We start from the raw sequence: 13,028 nt of genomic DNA on the forward strand, positions 1-13,028 counted from the left end.
CTTTATTGTAAACATGAAGATTTAAAAACCTACAAAACTCATTCCATCCCACAATAGGGTTGAAAAATGTACTTCTATACACTCAAAAGAATCTACACCTATAGTCAAAGGCCTCTTAACACTTCGCCACTTAAAGGACCAAAATCCCCTTCTTCAGATTCTCGACATTGTTTAAAACAAATGGATTGGAACATGGTTATTTACAACATTAGAGCCCATTCTTTTGATCTTACTTTTCAAAAGTAAGTACAAATAAAAAATGGATATTTTATTGGTGTCGTAAAATAATAGTTGACTAAAAAAAATTGCAAAATTCTCACAAGAATCTACAGGAGTGTGGTCTAGTGGCAAGAAAGAAGGTGATCATTCTTGTATTAGCATAAACACCCAGGTTCAAAACTCACCAAATAGTGTGGATGAAGCCAACTTCTAGTCCTAAAGACCTTTGATGGCATAGATATTCCCCTAGAAACATAACAACTTAGCCAAAAGATTCTATACGACATATTTCTCTAAAAGACTCTCATAAGCCAAATGAGAATTGAATTATGGGCATTAAAAACAAAGAGAAAATGAACCTAATGTGGCCCATGGAAATGCATGCCAATTTGTGCATGAGTACACTACATGAATTCAAAAGAGTATAATTTTTAAGCCAATGAAATTACCTATAAATCCATGTATTAGAATTTTCAAACTATAATTTAGATGCATGCAATGGATCCACAAAGAACTTTCACTCATTTCACTAATTTTGACCAATTTTAATAAAATTGATGCCCAAGCTTCATGACAAGTCCAAATTCATATTTTCAAGTTGAGAGGTCCTTATAAGCATAAGTGACCTAGACTTGCCATCCCAATCAAATTGTTGTAGCAAAACATGAAGATTTTGCTCTTGTCAAAGAAATGTAAATAATCCTAACATGGCATTTTGTAATGTATGCAAATCATGTCAAAACATTTCTCGAGGAAAACAAAGGGTACATGTTGGAGTATCCTAGGTATATGAAAATCCAAATCCTTATGTGGGATCTATTTATCCTCATGCAAAAGCTATAAGCTCCCAAAAAAGACAATTTCCAGTTTTAGACACTTTTGGCAATTTGGAGTAATGAACACCAAAATAAAATTTTTCATATTGGATGAGTTTTAAGGCATATAAATGATGTATATAGATTCCATATGCATTGTTATTTACTTAAAATCATGAAATAATATCAAATAAAAAACAAACTTTATTAACTAAAAATCAACATCTGTGAAAGATATTTGTCTTAGCTAGGGATGTTCCTACATTAGACTCGCTTGGTTGAAAATTTTTGAACATCTTGCTCGAAAATTTGTCAATAAATCAACAATATTTGGATATATTCTTCTTCATTTTCTTCTTTCTTCTCCACACTCTACTCCACTTATCATTTTCTTCTTCCTCTTTGTAATCCTCATTTCAAGAATTTGCAACTGTAGTTAGTTCCTCACACCTACACTACATCTTACCATCTTCTATTCTTGGAATATATTTTCTATCTCTGCAAACCACAACAAAACCAAACTATGTTTTGTTAAGAAATCCAAATAAACCTAACATGGCTTTCTGTAATGCATGTAAATAATATCATTTTGTATTCGTTGTGCAATTTTGAGTCCTTAACTGGAGAACTATCAAGGTTTAATATTTAGTATTAAATTTGAAGTATCATTTTTTATTTGGCATAAACTATATCATATATATCAACATATTTTCCATATTTATAGGCCAATTTTTCCAATAGTGATCCTAGTTATACTACAAATCTAAATCCTCATATGGTATCAATGATACAAATTGACTCTAGACAAGATCATGACATCCAAATAGTGTTTAGCTGATAGGTCTAGCTTATTTATATAACAGTTCACATGTGTGGTAACTCGTTATACAAAAATGTATCTTTTATTATTAATCTGAGGCTTATAGTGAGCTTTACTAGGAAACCAAACAAGAAGAATACTAGCCAAGATTAAAAGTATGCTAATTAGCTAACACATAACCACGTTCAACAAATTCTTTGCAAAAAAAATTGAAATTGACCGAATCTAAAAGAAAGTTGATTAAATTTTCTGGAATCAAAGAATTTAATATTCCTAGATCAATTTGAATGTTAAATCAAATTTAGAATTTTTTGGCAACTTTTAAACATTAACTGAAATTTAAAAGGAAAAGGTCATTTAGAAAAACCTAGGCCAAATATATGGTAAATTTTGACTTGTTCTCATCAATTTTTAAGATAATAAAAAATAAATTATTTTTAGTTTATTTGAAAATAAGAATTATTTCAATAAATATCTTATAAAAACTATTTCTTCTTTTTGAACTTTATGAAAAATTTAATGGGTAGGGATGAGGCTAACCTAGTGAAGCCAAGTTGCAATTAGCTCTCCTCCCATCTAAATAGGACTTTGATCTACACACGCACTCCTTGTAGCCCAAGGATCATGAAATGTCACCTATTCCCTCAACAAACCCCAAAATCCAAGATAACACATCAATTAGTTAAATGGCAAGAAGTTTTGATGGCCATTGAGATAAATAAAGGTAGAATATTTTTATAAAAGAGACAAGGAAACGATACAAAATACAAATATATGATATTATTAAGAAGACACTATGAAAATATAAATGATGAACCTACAAGGAAGTAAGGGGAAATACTAACTACTCAGATCAGCACCAAAATAAAAGCATAAAAATAAAAGGAAAAGGGTGAAATGGAAAACCAACTACCTACAAATCCATAACCTCTAGAGTGCCCCGTATTTTTGACTATGATCATCACAACCTCCAAACTCTCACCAAACCGCTCAAAGTACCTGCACATGGTGTCTCTCTAGGTCTCCCAAACTAAACCTCCTACAAATATTTTGGTAATCGTAGTGTCTCCAAACTATGAAATTGTAATGAAACTAATCTAGAACCTACTCCCTACAACCTGATATGTCATTAAGCCCTGCAGTTACAAATAATACAAATCCAACAATAACAAGTATCAAATCGCTTGATAACTAATAAAACCCACCAGTATCCTAGCCATAAATCAATGGATCCTCCAATATACTTGGCAGAAATCAATCAGAAATCAATGATCCATTTTCCTCTGCAATGAAGGACCGATAAACTCTTGATATCATAAGCAAATACAAAACCGATACTTCCCATCTTGTAATTCTCTATGCTAGTGTGAAATTTCTTCGAAGGTGTACCAAAAACACTTCACTTAAGTCACTAGGTGACATGTGACCCTATCAACAATTTGTGGTTGCTTACAATTCTGATCTGCAATAAAAATTGGAAAAACCTGCAACAAAAATAACATAGACGATCCAAAACAACAAACAACCATATAGATATCCATTGCAATAATCTAAGTGGAAAGACTTTAAAATGAATAGATTATTTTATTGATGACACATGGTGAAGGAGCTTTATAAAAGGGTCTGCAAATCCCCCTTCTTGGGATGGGTCCTTTGATATCCTTGATGCTTTAGTAATCGATCTTCTCTCTCGATATGTGAAAAACCTAGAACAATGTGAAGAACTAAAATGGGGTATCAAAAGAAAAGAGACAGTAATGATGATAATGATAATGATCATGGTGAAGAATCAATGGAAAACCCTCCTATTTATAGCAAAGTATTTGGTTAATCTAAAAAATGGAGAGTAATAAAATAATATTGACAAAATCAAGATCTAACTGCTAGGAATACTTTATTATATTTTTTGGAGAGAGAAAAGATATTTAAAATGGTGAAATAACTTTATTTATAAATAATTAACAAGTAGAATGATTTATTAATTATTTCATGAGGATTAAGAATGGTGTGAAATTGAAATAATTATTAAATGGTGATTTAACAATTATTCCAATAATATAAATAAAGAAAAGTAAATAAATGGTGACTTATTTAATTATTCCTAGGAGATTTAGTCAAATGTGACAAGGAATAATTATCAATAATGATTTAATATTTATTCCTAGAGAAAATTAAATAAATAATGATTTATTCAATTATTCTCATAGGGTTTCTTTTTATTTTATTCAAAAAATAATTTAATAAAAATGGTTTACTAAATTATTTCCCATGGTGAAAGTTATTTTACTATGGTAAATTAACCCTACATGGTGTATTTCAATCCACCTAGTCAGAAATGGCTAGGTGATCATTTTTTGGTGATAACATATTTCCCCCCAACATATGAGTGTTACAAGAAAATCATATCATCGAAATAAGTTGTATGTTAAACTTCCACAAGACACTAAAGGGGAGTTGGAGAGAGAGAGATAGGTAGCTGAATCAATGCAAGCCTCAAGGAAGGAAACAAATGGAGGGGGCGAGGCCTATCAAACTGGTAGAAGTCTCCTTTTGTGTGGGAGTAGATGATCTCAAACGAGGTAGAGGAGGCATACCCATACCCACAAAAATAACTGCTAAAAAATAATAATGGTGAGTCCAACAATGTGAGACTGAGCTACAAAGTACATGATACATGATATGCTGGCATCAATGGGCCAGAAAATAATTTAATGGATCTCATATACATAATGCGCCTAGAAAGACATAGGCAAGGACTGACTACAAAATCATCTAGGTGCATTTGATATAAACCCTCTCAAGCTTACATGGTGAAAGGGGATCACAACCAAAGAAGCCCTATTGAACAGGAAAGGGATATCAAGATCTGAATGGATCATCTGAAGGAGACATGCATGTTGTGGGTGCTGCAAGCAACAGAAACTGAATCCATCACATCTATGGAATTGCATCTGATGTTGGACCAACATTTGTGGACATCTAGGCATGTGGGGGGCTACCTGAAGAGCCACCCCCTCATGAGGTTTGGAACATCTCACACATGCTCGAGAATCATTGGGACAATTGTCTGGGTCACCGAACCATCAAGTGTATTATTCTCAATCGTGCAATGAGGAGCTCACATCGAGCACATGAGAAAAACCCAAGTCAAAGGGTAATGAAGATTCCATTTACTTGATCCAGGGTATCGAACAAAGATGAAAGTTGGAACCAAGGTACACCTCCCTCTAGACCACACTTCTGGAATAAATGTGCTGAATTCGATAGAAGAGGGCTCGTTAGAGTTATGGAAATAAGGAATCCTTAAGAAAGGCATGAGATATCATAGTAGAGTGACTAATTGATTGACACCAGGGATGATGATGGAAGGAAACAATATGAGTGGTGGACTGACAACTTCCCTTGTCAGAGCATGATATGTATGGTTGACATGGAAATGAATGACTCGATTCAAGAGTGGATGATCAATGACTCAAACGGGGATTTGGCAAAGATGGAGCACTGGGGTTGGAGGCCAAATATGAATATAATGGGGTGGATGTGACACAAAGATGTATGGAACACTGTAATTGGACTCAAGGAGACTCGGAACATACTCCATAGATATAAGGTTGACTCATCTCGGATGCTCTCAACAAGGGTGACTCGATGACGCTTCCACATAGGGGAGGCCTAGAGGGGACCATGAAAACATGAGTAAATGATGGTCACTCATGACGAAAATCGACACGTGATTCAACTAGTGCAAAGTTAAAGTGGTACTAGAGTACAAGTGGTGCAATTGAAGACACTAAATTTTAATAAGTAGCAAAGTGAGACTTTGTGGAGAAAAAGGTTTCCTGGTGAAGTGTCAAATTACAAAAAATAAAGGGAGACCCAATAGTGCTGACGGTTCATCAAACAAAGCTACGTTTTAGTCACAATGGGCGATGGAAAAATGAAGGTTTTTCTTATAAAATGCCTTTCTTCCCCCAAATACAATTCATTTTCATAATGAGATGTGGAGAATTTGGAGAGGAGCAGAAGGCCCTAAATATTGTGGAGATCATAGGAGACAAACCAACTGTCAAAATCAGGATCTGTGAGCTGGAGGTAGGTGGCCTAACCTTACTCATCATTTTTGATGGATTATACTTCCAAATTAAGACATCAATTCACTATGGGTGACCCATACTCATCCTTACTCATCCAATGTAGTTTTTGAGGGAAAAAACTGTGTTCTAGGCTGAAAGGAGAAGCAAGAATGGTGGTATGTGGTGAGCTGAAGCTAAGTACTAGACATGCATGCCTTTTTCTTTTAGATGACAAAACATAATGGTATTTTGCAGGTATGGCGGAGCTAAAATTTGTATGGTGAGAATGAGATTTAGAACCCCTCCGCGCTGAGATTTTGGGGAATTAATAAGTAAGAGATATTTTGGCATGATATGGCATGCTGAAGTTCTTAGAGAACCCTATGATGAGGGTTGGTGAACTCTTATTATCGAGGATTGTGAGCTACTGGGACCCAGATCAAAATGCCTTTGTTGTACAAGGGCACAGGATCGAGATCACGATCCAAGACATATATTTTCTAATACGATTTCCCCCCTTGGGGGTGGTAGGGGAGATACATCTATTGTTGCCTCGTCAGAGGCATATGGGTGAGTCTTTTGATAATCACTGTGCCTAGTGGTTCGTGAAAGTGGCCTACAGAGGCCTTAGACACGAACTACAGTCGCAGCAGTGTTCCAGATCTCGGGTAGTCATGCATTCCACCATATCACTAGGGGGAAGATGATGCTGGTGGAGAGTGTTTTGGTAGGGACCTACTATGGGTGGTCTCAGATGATGTTGTCATCATTGAAACGACCGTCGAAACTATGCAGACAGAGTACCAATGATAATTGTTTGTTTGGGACAGTGTTATGATCACTCTTCTTTGAGAAGATCCCCACTATTTTTCTTCGTGTATAGATCTGTAATGGGGGGCCACTAGAGCCTAGGATGTGCTGCTAGGGGAAACTACTGTGACAAAGTGGAGGAGGGGGAGCCAGACGAGTTTTCTGACCTGAATTTTTCGTACATTGGGACCAAATGCCACTATACATAAATGATTACATGTATAGTGGAATGAACTATCAAGGGGATCCTGACTTACCACTTATGTTGGGATGAGCATGGGGTCGAGATGGTAAGTGAAAGTTTCTATATATTTGATGAATTTATAGTTTAAGAAATATGTGTATGTTGTACTGATTTATAAACTTTGTGGTATGCAAATATAGCACCAATGAGGCCGGTAGGATACATAGGACGAGCTGCAACACCTGGGGCTATAGATCAGGGTGAGGCCACATCAAAACAAAGATCATGTAGTGATGATCTATTGGAGGATCTACAATGTAGATTCGACGTGTTACTGACCGTGTGACAGAGTGCGGGTGGCATGAGCTAGAAGATCGGTATACAAATGAGTGCACTAGTCTTCCCTTAGAGTGGCGAGGAATGATGTGTCACATTACTATGGCCGGTTCGGCAATATAAGACCTACGTGCTGGTGCGATGGAGACATTGGCTTAGGAGCCTCCAAATGATAGTGAGTAGGTATAGGGACATGTGTGTCCCCATTTTTTTGTGTGATAAGATGTGAATGAGCATGTCAGATGTATTTAGAGTAGTGGAATCAAAACACCATATGATGATACATATTTATAGTTATGCATATTTTTGTGATGATTGTGGTTCACCATTTGTTTATGGATGTATTCTTGTATATGCATGTGATAAATTAAAATCTAGAATGTTATTTGCAATGGTATATACATAGTGATTTTTAGCTCTAGGAACATGATTAAATGTAATGGATTCAAATTCATGCACCCAAATATTAACTCGTAGATATTTTCTAAATAGGATAGGATTATGCACGTGATAAACATCATTCAGTTGCATGAAAAGTAGCAAGGTATCAAGACAAACATGAAGGTGAAGGATGCGACGATCAAGGGAATCAGCTAGCAAATCTATTACAATATCATATTTAGCCTAGCTATTGGTGGCAAATCCAATGCAATGATCGTTGGAGTGGACTAACGAATGCAAGGGAGTGAAAATGGCCTAAGCTACCAAGGTTAGATTCTTGGTGAAGTGACTCGCACCATCGGCATAACCGATATAAGTTGGGATGATGGATCCATCTAAAAGATGCAAGAAGACAATGTATAAGATGGTGAGGGATGCATGCTACCTAAATGCAAGAAAAAAGAAAGAGATACACACATTTCAATGTGAAATGCTATGGGTAAAATTTCTTAAGGTAGAGTGCATTGCGAGGGTTGGGAAGGATTTCTCCTTCTTGACCCTCTAAAAGTTATGCCCCTTTGCCCAAACACTTACAGATGATGGAAGGTCCTAGCCATAATGGTTTAAAATTCTATGCCCTAGGACATCATGAGCTTGGACATAAACAAGAACAAGGTCACATTCGTGGAAGGTACGAGGGTGGACTTTTCAGTCATACTATGCCTTGGTGCTCTTTTTGGCCACTTCGATGGTTTGCAATGCAACACAACAATCTTCATTGGCGCACTCAAGTATGATAAGTCATTTTTCTAAAGGTTGGGTTTTCGGAAGGAGTTTGACATCAAGGTAGAAGGAGGGTAATTCACACTTGATTGGTAAAACTACCTCCTCTCCGAAAAAAAGATGGAAGGGAGTGAACTCAGTGTTGGTCTTGACAGAAGTTCTATGGGCCCACAAAGAAGGGAAGATCATTAAATTCTAGTTGGTCCCATGTTTATTCACCATCCATTGAAGCATAGTCTTAAGGATTCTGTTCAACTTGGTCATTTCCTTGGGGATAATAAGATAACGAATATTGTTGTTCGAAGCCCAAGAAAGAGGATATCTCACACCATCTCATCTTCAAAGTGTTGGCCATTGTCAGAGACCGATTGTTTCAGAACCCCAAATTGAGTGACAACGTGGTTAAAGAAAAAGAGGGTTGTAGTAGCCACGGTGTTATTGAACGTTGGCATGGCTTCAGCCCATTTGGTGAAATATTTGATGGTCATGATAATATACTTGTGGTTATTAGCAGATGGGGGTCGACACTCCATATATTCAATAGCCCATTTACAGAAAGGATCAGATGCGATGACGAGATGGGGGGGGTAGGTGGAGCTGAGGCCTTAGGGGCATATACCTAGCAATTGGGAATGTGCTTGACTTCCTCAATACAATCGCTAAAGAGAGAAGGCCAAAAGTAACCAGTGTGCATAATTTTTTGGGCCGTGGCCATCTCTGAGAGGTGACCACCACACATGCCACCATGGCAGGCCTTGAGCACTTTCTCAACTTCAGCATGGGTGAGACAATGACGAAGGACATTATCGACACCGCGATGATAAAGATCATCATTGATGAGGAGGTAGTGAGGGTATTTATGTCAAATACATCATCTATCATCACGAGTGAGGTGGGTGGGGGTGAATTTCTATGTTCAAAAATAGGTAAGGATGTCACCATACCAAGGATCATCCATAGTAATGGCGAACAAGTGTTCATTTAGAAGATCATCATTTACCGGTGGATCAAGCTTATTAGTGGGAAATTTAGAAATGAGCTCAGTAAGGGCTAAACCTTTATTACTCTTGGGTGTGACAAATTCAAGATTGAATTCTTGAAGGATAATGATCCAACATTCGCACTTCCCGTTAATGATCTATCGACTCAACAGGAAAGCCATGGGGTTGGAATTGGTGACATAGTTGGTGGTACGCATAAGGATATAATGACAAAGATTTTGAATAGAGAACATGACAACCAGGGACAAATTTTTTTCATGAGAATAGGACATAGGGGGATGATTAAGGTTCTTACTGAAATAGTATATGACATGCTTGTTGCCTATAAAATATTCTTGTATGAGGACCCAAGTGACCGAATAGGTGGACGCAAAGATGTACAAGATGAAATCCCTTTCAAAGTTAGGTGGACTAATCAAGGGACCATAAGTGAGAGAATGTTTGAGGGCATCGAAAGACTGTTGATCTTGATCATCCCAAAAAAATCAAATGTTAGATCAAAGGAATCTAACAAACCCATGAGCCATGGTGGCATATTCAGGAACAAACCTAGGAATAAAGTTAGCTTTGCCTTAGAGGATTTGTAACCAGAGAAGGGTACGAGGAGGGGGAGCTTCAAGAATGACTTGAAATTTGAGAGGGTTGAGAGTGATACTATCTTTCGATGCAATGAATCCCAAAAGTCAGTCGATAGAAAAACAAAAGAAACACTTAAGGGGTTTGAAGGGAATGTTATACTTGCGACATCGAAGAAACATGGTACGCAAATCATGAAGTAATTGTGACTGAAATTTGGAAAGATTGATAAGATTGTCTAGATATGGAAGGATGATATGAGCTAGGTCATGAAAACAGTAGGACATGGCACATTGAAAAGTGGCCCCAACATTCTTTAAACCGAAAGGCATGACCTTATAAGCAAAAGTTCCCCACGGACTAGTGAAGGCATTTTTAAGCTGATCGACGTAACAAATATGTATCTAGTTATATCTAGAGAATCCATCCATAAAGGAGAGAACCACATGCCTGCACAGTCATCAATGACCTAGTCTATGAAGGGTGTGGGAAAGTTGTCTTCAGGACAAACTTTTTTCGGGTCGTGAAAGCATGTGCAGACACAAATGGTGCCTTGTTTATTAAGAACGAGAACAAGATTGGACACCCATGTGGTGTGTTCAATAGGATAGATGAAACTAGCTTGCTTGAGCTTATTGATTTTAGCTTTGATAGCTTCACGTTTGGAAGGATGGATAGGCCTTTTCTTTTAGTGGATAGGGATGGCATCGGGCCAAGTATCGATTTGATGTTCAAAAATGGCAGGATCAAGTCTAGGCATTTCAGAACAAGACCAGGTGAAAACATCACAGAATTATTTGAATAACTTGGTTTAAGCATCAATTTATTTTGGGGTGCATTGTACCCCCAAGATGATATTTTCTTTGATCCTTGGTTTATTCAAAATGTTGATATTGATGGTAGGGGAAATGTTAGCCACATTTCCTTCTTCAAAAGAATCTGGTGTAGGAATGGGATTTCTAAACCAATCGACTTCACCATGAATGAAGTCTTTGGAATCCATATCATATTGGTCATGGGTTTGTTGCGAAAGGAAGTATGCACGATAGAGCATATCATCCCAAGGATAATTGGGGGTGGTCATGGCTTCCATGATGTCTTCATCAGAATGGAAGATGGCAGGAATGGAGGAAGAGAGATCACATGATGAAGAAGAGCTACCTAAGGCATCTTCATGAGAGATAAGGTTCACATACGTATCGTCAAGGTTGGGAGACATATCATTAGTAGATGGAACATCTACCAATGTTGAGACTAGGGTGTTCATTTGATCCAGGTGGATGTTGGTGGCCACCCACCTATCCCATTTGGACCCCCACAACTGTCTCGTTCAGCTTTTTCTGTTTCCTAAATTGTAGCACAATTTACTATTTTTAGCAGTTTTTCGGGTCCTGAACTTCCGGAGCCGTTTTGAGGCCCTAAACGACATTTTTTTGGGAAGCTGGGGCAACCTCCCAAAGTGGTAGTACTCGGATAGATCTTTCTAACGAGCTATCGTACGTGTCAAACGGAGATCGTATGCCAAAGTTACAACCCCGGGAAATTGATGTACCAATTTACCCAAACGGGGCCCACAATTTGGTGTTTCATCTTCTAGGGTTAGATTTCGGGATGTGAAGGGTTTTCCATTGTTTCTCAACAATAACTAGGCCTTCGAGCCTCATTGTAACACAGTTCGGAACAGTTCAGAGGCATGTAGCCGCCACATCTCTCCTCAGAGATAAGCTACCATCGCCCTAACTGGTTTCTTTCGATTTCTATTTGTAAGAATATTTCAGTATTTTACAGTAATGAAATGAAGTATTATTTCCGCTGCATATCTATATTTATGGTTATCTCTATGTTTTATTGCGTTCTTGTCTAAATCCGGATCAGTGGTATCAGAGCGGTCTGCTTTTTCTCTGTTTTTCTTTGCATGTCCCCAACGAGGTCGGGATATAAGGAGTTAGGGCTTGAACTGGTCGAACCTTTGCAAGACCAGCCTCGCAAATCCCGACGGCCTCCCATGGGAGATGAGAAGAAAGACGAGGGGGCAGGAGATCCTATCAGAATCTTGCTCGAAGAAGCCCTCGAGCGGCAAAGGAACGCGATGATGGATAGCTTTGCGCAGATCCTTCAGCGGCTACCCAGAGGCGACACATCGGCTTCCAACAGTGACAATGGAAACGCCACGCCGTTTAAGGTACAAGTTAATTTTGAAATCCCCATCTTCGAGGGTAAAATAGACGCAGATGCTGTAGATAAATGGTTAAATCTGCTAGATGGGTATTATTCTATTCATGAATTTTCAAGTCGGGAAAAGATTGTTTTCGCTCTTCTCAAAGAAGCCCCCCACGTCAAGGACTGGTGGGAAACCTACTGCGAGCAGAAGGATGAAAGTACAGGCTCACTATTTCCAGCCGCACCCACTTGGAATGACTTCCGGGATGCCATCAAGGAGCAGTACTACCCTGTCGGAAGCTATGAGGACAAATACATCAAATGGACCACACTGTGGCAGGGACGAGACCAAGATGTGCCGGAGTTCACAAACATTTTTCATACCCTTCGCACACACTTGGGTATCAAAGATTCTGAGCTACATCTGGTACTCAAATACCGCAGCTGCCTACACAAATACATCCAGGAAGAGATGGGGTTCTTGAACATCTCCTCACTTGGCACAACATATCGATACGCTGTCAAAATCGGGCAAAATTTCAAACAGAAGAAGCGAGACTTTGGATCTGCAAATCCGAAGCCCAAAGGACAAAGCCAAGGCGGGGTGACCCAAGACAACCCATCGAAGCCGCAAGAAAAGAACAACACCATGAAGCCGAAGAAGGACACAGGGAAGTGGTGTGAGTTCCACAAGAGTCCCACTCATAACACAAGTGAGTGTCGAACCAAGCACTCGCTGGTGGCTGAGTTGAAGGCTTCCGAATCAGATGCATGTTCTGACCCTGAGCCAGAACCCGACAAGGGGAATGGCAAAGGGAAGCAGATCATTGATGCGGATCCCAGCGCCACTGTTGCCACCGCCAAGATCCA

The sequence above is a fragment of the Pinus tabuliformis genome, chromosome 6, assembly GCF_031772625.1.
Source record: "Pinus tabuliformis cultivar Carrire ecotype Pingquan chromosome 6, CPIR1, whole genome shotgun sequence".
Lineage (NCBI taxonomy): Eukaryota > Viridiplantae > Streptophyta > Pinopsida > Pinales > Pinaceae > Pinus > Pinus tabuliformis.